The sequence below is a fragment of the Suricata suricatta genome, chromosome 15, assembly GCF_006229205.1.
Source record: "Suricata suricatta isolate VVHF042 chromosome 15, meerkat_22Aug2017_6uvM2_HiC, whole genome shotgun sequence".
NCBI classification, from domain to species: domain Eukaryota; kingdom Metazoa; phylum Chordata; class Mammalia; order Carnivora; family Herpestidae; genus Suricata; species Suricata suricatta.
In genome coordinates, this window is record NC_043714.1 from 25,706,953 (window position 1) to 25,720,061 (window position 13,109).

The window sequence follows — 13,109 nt, forward strand, 5'->3', positions numbered from 1 at the left end:
GTTTGTTTGTTTGTTTGCTTGTTTGTTTGTTTGTTTTTAAGAAGCTGAGACTCTGGCTTTCCATGTAAAACTTGTAATTTTATGTGTTGACAATTATTTCAATATTTTAAGTAATTTGCCCTAAGACAACACTGTGAAGACTGATGAGAACCTGCTTCTTTCAACTTGAAAGCTCATATTTAGAGCTTCAGGTTATTCTTTACCAAAGAAGCCACTCCAATATTGGGACTAATTTTTGCTAAACACCAAACAACAAAAAAAGTGACTTAATTATTAAGTACTACTAAAGCCTATTTCCAATTCTAGAATAATGCTTAATTTCACTGATAGTAAGGATGGTAGTGTGCAAAACTGCCTGAGCTTTCACTTGGAAAAGGAAGGTTCTAGAAGAAAACCATAATGGAATGTTATCAGAGGGACTATCCAGTATGGTAGTGCTTTTCGATGTAGAGTGTAAGCCAGCTACAGAGGCCCTTTCTCATCTCCAGTTTGAGTCCATCATCAGGGAACCACAACCAATTAATGTTAATGTTGTTTCTTCTGTTGTAAATAGTGGTATACAATAAACTATATTATATACAAATATTGTTTATTTAGACAGATTTAATTCTTTCATCCTTAAATGATATTTAATTTTTACATTCACTTAGGATGTTCAGTAAGCATATGAATTATATTAACTTGTCATTTAACCAATATGTCCAATCTTTTCAAGAAATCTAGAGAATCTCAGTTAAAACATTTGATTGAAAATATGAAGCCAAATTATGTTTTAAATCGGAAAATTGCACTAAGTAAAATCATGGCATTTTCCAGGTTGCTTATCACCTTGGAGACTGTAGCATCAGAACCTATAAACAATAAGCATGATATTTGTAACATGCAATTTAACATTTTAGCCATGATTTATTTCTGTGTGGTTTTTGTGTATGACCAATATAGCATTCATGCTTTAAAATTCCATTTCTATTTTCTGTTGCCATTACTTGTCTCTTATTGTTAAAATTTATCATTTTTATAGTTGTAATTTCCTTAATAAAAAGGACCATATTTACTTGATGCCACAGTTATTTCCCCCCTCAGGAAACAAGAAGGGAGAAGTTAAAATGATTTAATTTTCTCAGAATCCTAGGAAAGGTAACTTAAACATGTTTTTATGTTTATAGCAGGGAGGTGTTAGAGAAAATGAGATAACCGAAATATTTTGACTAGTAACTTTGTATGCATAATATTCACAAGACTTTATGCACAAACTCTCACCCCTGGAATTCTAATGAGAAACCTCAGTCATATCCTATCAACATGTTAGAGTGAAAACGGACTAAAATGTGCTGGTCTAATGATAATCATGTGATAGAGTCACAGGTTAAATCTGTTCACTAGTCTAACAAGGAAAGTGAGGAAAAAGTATGTGTTAAGAGAGAGAGAGAAAGAGTTTCCTGAGCTAATTTTCTAGCCATCAGTCAGCTTATTGTTCCTACTAAAAGAGATTGAAAGAGAGAGTGAGAGTGAGAGTTATTATAATAAATATAAAGTAGCTTTAGCCACGGGAAATTACACTTGGAAGGTCAAGGAGGAGAATCAGGGAGAGAGATGATGAAGGGGGAAGGGTGAGCAGAAAGATGCAGGGTCAGGATTTTGAAGGAAGAAGGAACATCACCCTTGTCAATAACTGCAATAAATGTGTTACATGGTACATTAGAATATGCAGTTTTCTGAAGGCTAATTTGATTTATATTTTACTTTTAATTTCATATTCCAAATAGACACGTGCGTTAAATTGTGTATCTGTATCTATGTATGTGTGTGTACCTAGATTTAGCGTCAGCAGAGTAACAGCAGCTATATGCTTCATGACAAAAGTTTTCCTTTTTTAAATATATTTTCTTTGGATACGTGCTAAGTTGACATGGAAGAGCAGAGTCAGTACTATTGGACCAGTCCACCATGTATCTTTACCTGCCACAACCCCGTGATGATTGAGCAAGTACATGTAAGTGAACTGTATCTCCCAAAGTCATTGTTTTTATATTTTATATTGATTGTCTACAGGGCATGTTTCATCTTTGAATGGGAATGCAAGGACTCTTCTATTGATGTATTCAATGTGTCCATCAAGTGTTTAAGACTAGGTCTTAGCAGCAAGAGTACCCCAGCAGAACCTGCCATTAAGTTAGCAAATTAAAACTGAAATAAAATATTTTCTGAATAAGGGAGAACTTGTTCAGTGATGTTAATTGAGGAAGACAGACTGTGTAGAGATTCGGAAAGAGCAAATGTCTCCACACAAAGACAAAATGTGAAAAAACAGTTCTTACCTAAAAAAGAACCTGAAAAGATAACGACTTATTTAAAGCCTAGTTCAACTTACCTGACCACTATCTTTCTCCTTTATCATCTTTTTAAATTTCTACAGCTCTACAAGGGTGAAGGAGCATCAGAAATTTAACCAAACTTTCATACTTATTAAAAATCAATCTTTCTTAGGAATTTTGCATTGTGCATTTACAAAAGTAATTAAATTGATAATAGTCCAATAGACCAGATGGAATCATTAACCAACTTTAAAAAAAGAGAAAAACAGTATGAATTTTATATTCTCTAAATTCTGCTTCTTGGATATCTCTGTTTGGCTTTTATTTCAACTGGACCAGTCGAGTCACTTCTCCCTTCAGTAGAGCATGGTGCTATATATGGGTTATCTTCCCACTTTATATTGGAAGAAAACTAGATATGATTTTAAGTCCATCCTGAAGAATAAACAATTCTCAGAAAGTTGTACTGACTCTAATACATTTATATTCCATATTTGTTAACACATGTGCATTTATAAATGTAGTTGATGTTCCTATCATGCACCGTATTATGAGACTGATGCAAAATTAATACCTGTATTTTCAGATGGTGTCTTTTCAACCCAAATGCCCAAATCTAATATGTCTACCATCTTTTATACAGCTGATATTTATATCCACTCTGTACCTAGTAGATGTTTAAATTAAATCACTATTTTAGATTCCAGAAAAATTAACATTTCTTCCATTTTATAAAAAAATAAAATTAATAGATTTCTGCATGCAAGTATAAGTTGTAGGTATCATACCTACAAATGCATACTTTTAATACAAATTTTACTCAATTGAGAAACTATGGATCGAATTAGTAACATAAAATAATAAATACTTGAAATGGGAAAATATCAAATGGTCAGGAACATTTATTTCATGTTGATATATTTGGATTCACTTGACAATGTTAAAGTATGGATAGATCTGTGAGAAATTCAAATTAATTTCAATCACTTAAGTGTTTAGTGAGCATGAATTATGTTTCAGGCACCATGTGAGGTACTAATGATATAATGGTGATTAATAGCATTCTGTCTTATGAAAGCATAATCCTACATAGTCAGATATGATTCTAAAATGTATCAGTAATAATTCATGAATGCCCAAGAAGCATTCTATGCTTTCAAAATATTAAAGAACCAGGCCACCTACTCCCATGTTCAATCTCAGGAATCCATCCAATACAGCAACAAATGTTTCTAAAAGTGCCACTTTTATTTTCAATTTTCCTTTCTAGGAATTTTTAATATAACACAATTACTGACCGGATAAATTTTAACTTTTCATCCCAGCTTCCTGTCAAAGGCCTCAAAACACAAAACAGAATTTTTTTTCATGCTTTAGGTTCCAATCACCACTACTTTAGGAGCTGTGTCTCAGTTTAATGCTTCCTTTTTTCATTCTTCTTTAGTCTCTTTGGCCCCACTCCAGAATCTTTATTTCTATCCACATTAAATGCTGTGTATCTGAATTTAAATTTTACTATAATACCTCACCAGTGCTTAGCAGATGGATTCTAGATACTTGCTGAATGAATGGTTTGTATCCTGAAATCATTGTTAATAAATTGTCGTCCAACAATGAGTGTCCCTTTTCTGAATGTCAAAAAGACTTGAGCACACTGTATGATATAGTACCTAATTTCTTATTGCTTTCAGATCCGTCCAGTTTATCTCTCTTCCCAACTCCATCAAATATGTTTCAAGGTTAGTAATTTGCTTTCTAGTTTTTGTAATCTCATTAGAGCTTAGTATCTAGCATTAGTATTCAATAAATACATTTTTATTGGTTTATTGAGCCTGGATTCATAGAAAATTTTAAATGAAAAATGTTGTTTTTCCAGAATAGCAGAAGCAAACATACCAGATTTGAATTCAAATCCTATATCTATTTTTCACTAAATTGGAAAGTGTTTTAACTATTATAACCCTTTTTTATATGTAACACTAGGAATAATACACACTTCATTCCACTGATGGCATGGATTATATGATATAATATATATAAAATACTTACTTGGGTAACAAACACATAGTAAGGGTTCAGTAAATAGTAGCTACCTCATAAATACTTATATTTTCCCACTCAATATTTATTGAACACAAATCACATTTTTGTTACCATGCTAGTATTTTTCTTTTTAATTTTTTAATGTTTTTTATTTATTTTTGAGAGATAGAGAGAGACAGCACAAGCAGGAGAGGGTCAAAGAGAGAGAGAGACACAGAATCCGAAGCAATCTCCAGACTCTGAGCTACCTGTCAGCATAGAGCCCGACATGGGGCTTGAACCCATGAACCATGAGATCATGAGCTAAGCCAAGGTCGGACGCTCAACTGACTGAGCCACCCAGGGGTCCAACCATGCTAGTATTTTTCAAAAGCACTAAGTATTTTTGAGCACCAGCACCTTCAAAGACAGGCTAATCAAATTGGCATATTGAAAAAAGAAAAAAAAAAACAAAAGGAAATGTAAACACTTTTCAGGTACATAAGAAATTTTAACTCCCATTTCTCAGGATTACAGTTGGGGAAAAAAAAAGCAGACCAACAATAATATGTAAAACATAGGTTACTATGAAGCAAAATGTTGACATTGAAATAAAGCTGTAGTTTCATTTTCTGGAAGACGTTAAGTACTGAAACCAATCTCTGTCTGCAACAGATAGAGTGAAGCCCTATGTGAAGGCAGTAGCCTAGAAAAAATAGCTTCTTGAGGAACATTTCAAAGATGCAGACCCCAGAAGATCTCTATTTTAACAAATTTTTCTAATCTTATTTTCCAAAAACAAAATCCTTCTCTAAAAGTTGTCATCTATGGACTAACATATATCGATATATTGTTGCATAATTCATGGATTTGTTTTTCCCTCCTATCCTTTGGACCAAAAGTTTATCAGATCTTCATTGTCAAATTCATAACACAGTAAGAAATTAATTATTTAGGACTAAAAGTTGTTGGTGAAATAGTCAAAATCTTGAAGTAGGACAATTACCAAATGTGAATCTTCTATCAACCTAAATGAAATAACCAGTTCCAGACTCAGGTCTTTTTGATGAGCTATCCCCTCTAAACGTGTTGTGGTGTTAGTAGCCAATGGCTCTGGTCTTCATTATGATTGTCTCAGCTTACTGCCCTAAAGAGATGAAGGATACAAGAGGTGCTAATCCATGAAGCAAAAATTCCCAATGATTTATGCCAGAACTAAAGGAATAGCTTTTCTATCCTCCCCCTACTTGATTCTCTGTAAGTAATTTTGTTGATAAGGTACAGCTTCTATGTAGACAGGGAAATATGCTAGCAGATACACGGGTAATCCTACAAATGTTCTCTTACCATGGTTTGGATAATACCAGTGAGAGAAAGGGAAATCTGCGTCTACTCGTTTGTTCATCATATAAAGAGATCAATAGTTTGGATGATGCCATGTGGGAAAAATGAATAAGTGATACAGCCAAACTTACTCCTCAAACATAATCATTAACCATCACGCTGTGACACAAATAGGAAAATATATAGTTTACCTTCATGGGATTTTATATTTAAACGGTCCTTGGTTGCAGAGGAAAAGTTAGGAGAAATAGTTTTGTCATTTCCCAAAAGAGTCAACGACTACTGAAATATTTAATAGGCTTTTATATCTAATTTGAAAAGTGTTGACCAACATTCTTTCCCAGCTACCCAGTCTTCCATTCACACCCCTTCCCTTACTACCAAAAATAAAAATTTAGTATCTTTGGTCTATCTTCAAAAAATCTCTACACAAAATCCAGAACACTGGCCCTGGCTTTGAGGAAAAAGAAAATATGTTCAAATGCCAGTCGTTCGTCTTGATCCCTTTCTGTAGTTAGTGAAACAGAGTACCAGTATTTATGAGGCTCTTCACAGCATGCAGCTTGCTGTCGCTCTGCAGCAGGGCACACAAACACTTTGTTTTTCTGTACAACAGTGCAACCTAGTGGAGGAAGGAAAGAGCCCTGTCCTTATGGGCCAACTAAGGTGGGCAAAGAGAGCTCTCTCAATAGATTTTGTTAAAGTCCCTTCCAAACTCGCTCGATGCATTTTAACTCTTGTAGTGGCAAAAAGAGATAAAACAACTCCCCATATTGTTTTTGTGTTAGGATGGAAATAGAGTTGATCCCGTGAACTACTTAGAAAAAAAATGCCTATTCTTTTAAGTCTAATGACTTAATGTTCAAGTAAATGTGTTGAAGGTATATTTTCTGAGATCTTAAGTAAAAATATTAAATGAGCTATTTACAATAAAAAAGAATCCTAATTCATATATTATTTACTTAACTTTATGTTAACTTCTGGCTGTTCTGATCCAGTAGTTACCTTGTGAGTGACTATGTATGTATACCACATTCTATGTCCTCAAAACACACTGTGTGACTATACACACACATATACACAAATGTATGTATGTGTGTGTGTGTGTGTGTGTGTGTATATATATATATATATATGTATATATATATATATATATACATACAGAGAGAGAGACAGAGAGAGAGAGGGAGAGAGGTAGAGGGAGACACCCAGGGCTAAAAGTCATGCTCTACTTCATTTATATAGAAAGAGAGAGAAGTAGACAGTACGTATATATAAGCATACATAATACACAAACATACAAACACCATAATATAATTTGTTCATTAAGTGGCAATTTAGAACAGAAAGCTTATTTTAGTGCCTACATATATTAAAATAAATGTCCTTGAACAAAAAGACAGGATCTTCATGTAGCTTACTTATTTTTTTAAACAACTCAGTATTCTATTTCAGGATAATTCTTCAAAAAAAGCTCAATACTTAATAGTTCTTTCATGTTGATTTGCTTGCTCTTATTGCTTCTATTAAACCATTAAACAAGCTCATTTAATCACCAAGTTTTTTTTAATCTACTGTTTTAAGTGGGTTTTTAAATACATATTTAAACTTAAAATATGTAAATGTGGAAGTCTGAACTATATAGAAAAAGGCAAAATGACCTTCTGAGAAGCCGTGCATAAAAATTTAACAATTTTCTTTTGGTAGAACATGGTAGAAGAAACATCATTCACTTTTCTTGTTTATAGGATATGCTAGGCTAAGAATTAAATGTAATTTAGTGAGACAATAAAATCTTCTCAACTACTGTGCTGTTGTGTTACGGATGGATTTGGGGATGATTAAATGAGTAAATCACACGAATCTGAAACAGTTTTTTCTTCTTTCTTTCTTTCCCCCTTTTTTTTTTACACCTCCTTAGATGGCATCTTGATCGTGCATGCACTGTGAACACAAAAGGCCTATAGGTCAGACCTGAAATTATAGCTAAACCTCAACTCCTGAGGTACACAGGCTGTTTATATCGATGAAAATTTATGATCTCTATACCCTAAATCCCTGGCCTCTCTTTTACATTGACTTCTTTACTATTTGCTGCTTTATTTTATGGTCATCCCTTGCCCTCTATAAATACATCACGGTTACTTAACCCCAGATCCCACCCCCAGCCTTCAGGACTTCAGAAAGGATCTATTTGTTACTTATTCTGCTACTGGGTGTTTCATAATCCTCCACATTAGCAGCTATTATTTTATAGCAGTTAACATTTTCCAAATTTTCATCATCTCTAGACCGTGAGCCCTCTAACCGCTTAATAACTCCAGTCTAAGAACTGCTGTTTAGAGATTATGCCAAAGTAGAAATTTTTTCCTTACACTTATACAATGATTGAAGTATTTTCTATTAAATATTTATCTGTAGGAAATGAATAAATTTAGCCATAAAAAATTACATTTAGGCAAGCTTAATTGCCTTGTGTTACTTTATATAAAATTTATAAAAAAAAAACTGACCTAATCTTAAAAACATGCCACTGAGTAATTAAAGTTTTCTATGGTTAGATTCTAATAATTACCTTGTTTTGACTGAACTCTTTATTAGACTTCAAAAAAAAAAAGCTGGAAACTAATAAGGGATTATAGATTTGCAAAAGCTATTGTCTGATGCTAAAATCGTTAAGAAAATATGAGTCAGTATTATGCAAATTCTGACCTAATCCCAGCAGCATTCTGGTAGGTAATTGTATTTTTTCTTTAAAGGAGGACAGACCCTACAATAATTATGTCTTGTTAGTGTCCACATTGCTACATTTTTGATTTATGTATTTTTCTGGGAGTTGACAGATAAGCAAGAAAAATTGACATATTATAAACTAATAAAAATAAATAATATCAGAATGTGCCTAGCAGCAGTCTGCATTGTGAAGTTAAATCAATGCATTAATCACACAAATTTTTTGAGCACAAGATGGTTTGTACAAAATTTTTTAATGGCATATATCAAAAGGAACATAGTATTTAAACTGCTGTGTGTGTGTGTGTGTGTGTGTGTGATTTCTAAAAGTAAATTGTTACATACAGTATATCAAAGCCATTTTTGTTTTATATCCTTCTGCAATTTTTAGGAAGTCAAGACATTTGTAATCTCTCCCTACAGATTGCTTCATATAATATTCCCATGAGACAGGATTTCCAGTTTTTCTCCCAAGAATATTCTTTAATAGAGAATCTGATTAGAATACTCTTTAGTGTATCATTAAAATTCTTATCACTTACAATGCTTCTGTTTGAATACTTTATATTATATTTATATTATTATATTATTTATATTATATTTATATTATTTATTTCCTACTAAATAGCAGAAAAAGAAAATTTCAGAGTATGACAACAACTAGTGCAAAGATTTTTGATCTACTGCACCACAGGCTGGACAAATCAACAACAAAAAAAATAGGGCACGCATGAGCCCAGGGTTTGGTAGAATTTACCTATTGGCACTGTATAGCATGAATGGCAAAAACTAATGAATTGTAAATACTGTTCTTTTCTTCAAGTTTGTGTATTTTATAACTTCATGTTTTGTTGGTGTATCCATAGTTTCCTTTAAATATAACCTAAGTTTGCAAACAAATGCTTCAGGAACAGTCAATCTAACAACACTGATTGATTGTTGCTATTTCTCTGCTTTTCTAACTAAAACTAAGCACTTTTTGTTGGGTGTTAAGATTTCAGTATTTTTCTACTGCTAAATTCAGCTAGATTTCATAATCAAGCTGGGTAATCAGATTTTAAAAATGTAGTGAAGGTGATATAATTTTTTCCACAATTTGTATGGATATGACCAACACAATCACAGAAAATATTACTTCTTTCAGCCAGGGATGAAAAATGTCCATGCCATATTCCCTAATGTTGTGCTTTTCAAACTAGAAACTAAATATGTCAAACATGCATAAATCCTAAAATTTAATAAGCCCCACTTGACTTAATAGATTCTATAAACAATTAAGTCTAGTTGACGATGGCCTATAGCTTCTTTTCCTCTTAAGAAATAATTTTATACCATCATGGTTGAAGCAACAGCTCAGGATCTAGCAACCCATTTAAGACCACAATAAAAACCTTCTAAAATTGCCACTAATTAGACCGTGTGCATACATATAATTGAAGTTCTCAAAAAATTACCACATTATGCTTTTCTATAAGTGTACAATAAAATCTTTTCTGAAATATGTAACTAAGAAATGGTCTACAAAATCAGCTGAGCAAACTAGACCATTAAAACACTAATTATGATAAAAATCATATACTAATTAACCCTAGGTTTATAGCAATCAGAGACAAATAACTTAAACGGAGCCCTAAGAGAAGTCTACCACTCACCTCTTACCTCAAGAAAATAGTACCCATGACTACTCAAAACTGAGTAAAATACATGACTAAGAAATCTGCTATGAACATGTAGGACCTACGAAGTGTGCCACTTTTCCACAACTTCTGAAAACTCTGAACTTGACAAAGAGATGGAAAAATCTCAATACTACACACACACACACACACACACACACACACACACGCGCGCGCGCGCGCGCGCGCGCACGCGCACATTATATATACAAAAATATATATGCATACATTAGGTTATATATGTGTGTAGGTATATATATAGTGGGCTTATATATATATACATATATATATATACATGCATGCACACACATACAGTAAGTTATACATATATGCACATGTGTGTTTGATAGGTCTGAATATATATATATTTAGGCCCTGTGGTGATTGGAATATAAGAAAAATACTGCCATATATATATTTTTTAATCTACCACAGGGTCTTAAATACTGTTTTTTATTATCAATGACTAGCTTTGGTTGAATGGTTTTGTTGTTGTTCACATACACATTCACCACTAGACAATTTCTAAACCCAAGCATATGATTTTAACATTTGATAAAAAGAAGAGGTATATTATTCCATATGCTTCGAACTGCCTTCCTTCAGTTATAGAGAAAGAATTATATGTATCATGGGTATGAGAGTTTAGGTGTTCATGTGTTCACATGTGTAGAGGTGTAGAGATTGCACAGACAGAGACTTACATTGAGTAATAATTTGTTTATGTATATTCAACATCATTTCTAACCATCTGTTCTGAATTAAGCACTTTATATCATTATTTCATTGGATAATCTCAAATGACTTTAGGTGTTAACATCCTCATTTTATAGAAGATAAGAGCTTTTCCAGGACCAGGCAAGAAATTCAAACATTTCTGTTAACTTGAATAGTACATCAGTTAGGATTCTTTACATTGAAAGCACTAGATACTGTCTCTGGCTAAAATAAGCAAAAGTGATTTTAAAAAGGAAATCAGATCATAATTGACTAAAAGTTGGAAATCTGGGGAAAAAATAAATACTTAGAGGCCAGAACTTGCACCGCAATCTTGTGGAAGGAACAGTGGAAGCATGTGCCATTGCTTGGAAAAAGTCAAACTTCAAACATTTTCAGTCTCTCACTCTTTCTAATCTAGTGTTTAATTTAACGAGGGAGCATCTCATTAACTTACTTTGTCTTTTGTGCCCTCTCCTCCACAATGCTCCTAGTTACAGACTACCCATAAGACACAGAAATGAGAAGAGATCGTTCCAATAATGGGAAAATAGACAAAGGAATAAAAATGGAATGTGGGCAGCCAAAAACATAAAAAAAAAAAAAACCTAAAACACTAACCAAGGCAACAGAAAGACAAGGAAAATAAACATCTGTAGTTTATGAGATCAAACTTGTATTCAGGATGACGACTCTACCTCAGGCAATCCAACCATTCAGACTGCTGATTGTAAGTGACTTCCTAACTAACTGCAGAAATAATTCCATTCAAAATAAAACAAAAATGCAAGAATCATTACCATTTTCTTGTTGCTTGTTTGCTTTATACATTTGTTGATTGAGTAATGAATAGGAGCAACAATAATAATAATCAAAAAGAAAATATGAAAAGAATGTATAAAAAAGCTAAAATATAGAAAGATTGAAGGCTTCAGAATTTACCTTCCCTCTCTGAGGACAGCTAAATTAGGGAGACTTGGTCATTTAAATATTTGGCAGATATATATTTTGATGGAGGTGCTTTAACATGTTACACGCATAGGATGTTTCTCACTTGCCTTTCCAGATCTGCTCTCCACAATCTCCAGCTTGCTCCTTGGTTCCCAAATTCATCTTATCAGAATCATTTTGCATCTTACATACATTCCTAAAATACTCTATTTAAAATGTATATCTTCAGTCTTCCATTGGGGTTTATTTTCCATAATGAATCAGTTGTATTTGTCACCCACATTCTATACTAAGTTCTTAGAAACCAGAAAATGTATTCTTTTCCTCTAAACATATTCTTGTGTTTGGTACAAGTTTAGAATATAATAAACCTTTTAGAAATGTTCAAACTTTGTAAAAATGGAATTTCTAAAGGAGAATCCACAACGTCACAAAGATGTCCTAAGGTTAGACACTTGTTTTTGACAATGAAATCCTTAATACATCTGTCCAAGTCTCTATACTGAATGTTAGTCCATTTTCTCTTATTAGATTTTTACTATGGAGTGAGAATGAGTTCTCATAATAAGTCTTCACATAAAGGTGAAAAGAACCGCATATATAAGAAATTTCAAGCAGCCACCAAAATATTAGAAACAACTAAATCAAGCAGAGCCTTAGTGAACAAAGAAGTTTCACACTGTATTTTGAAAAATCACAAATCATAGGAAAAAAAGAATATAACAGTAAACAGGTTTATGTCTTTAATAGAGCCCTGGGAAAGGTTACATAGTCAAAGGAGTAATTTCAATTATATGCTATTTATGCTTTGAAATGGAACAAATCAGAAGTCAATAAAGGCTATGAAATAGGGAGACATTTTCAGATTTGTCTGTCTTTGAAAAGTATTGTGTGAGTGCAACTTTAAGAAGTCCTTTATTTTCTAGAAAAATTATAGGCAGAACACAGTTTAGTTTAAGATCTATTAGCGGGAAATCCAAAACTCAAAATTCCTAACTTCATTTAAAAATCTCTATAATCAAAACTATAGAAAGGATTACAATACAATGGAATTCAAGTTTCATTCCTATCACTTACTGGCTGTGTAAAGTCACACATTCTGAATTACAGTCTTCTCATCTGCAAAAAGGGATTAATGATAGTGACTTCACAAGATAGTTATGAAAATTGAATAACATAACTGAAAATACTGCTCAGTAGGGTAACCATTAGCTGCATTAGTCTATTGAGCACTGAAAATGTGACTAGCCAGTATTGAGATGTGGCTAGAAGTGTAAAACATGTATCAGATTTCAAAGACTTTGTATGAAGAAACATAGAAAAAGTAGCTTATTAATAAGTTCATGTTGAA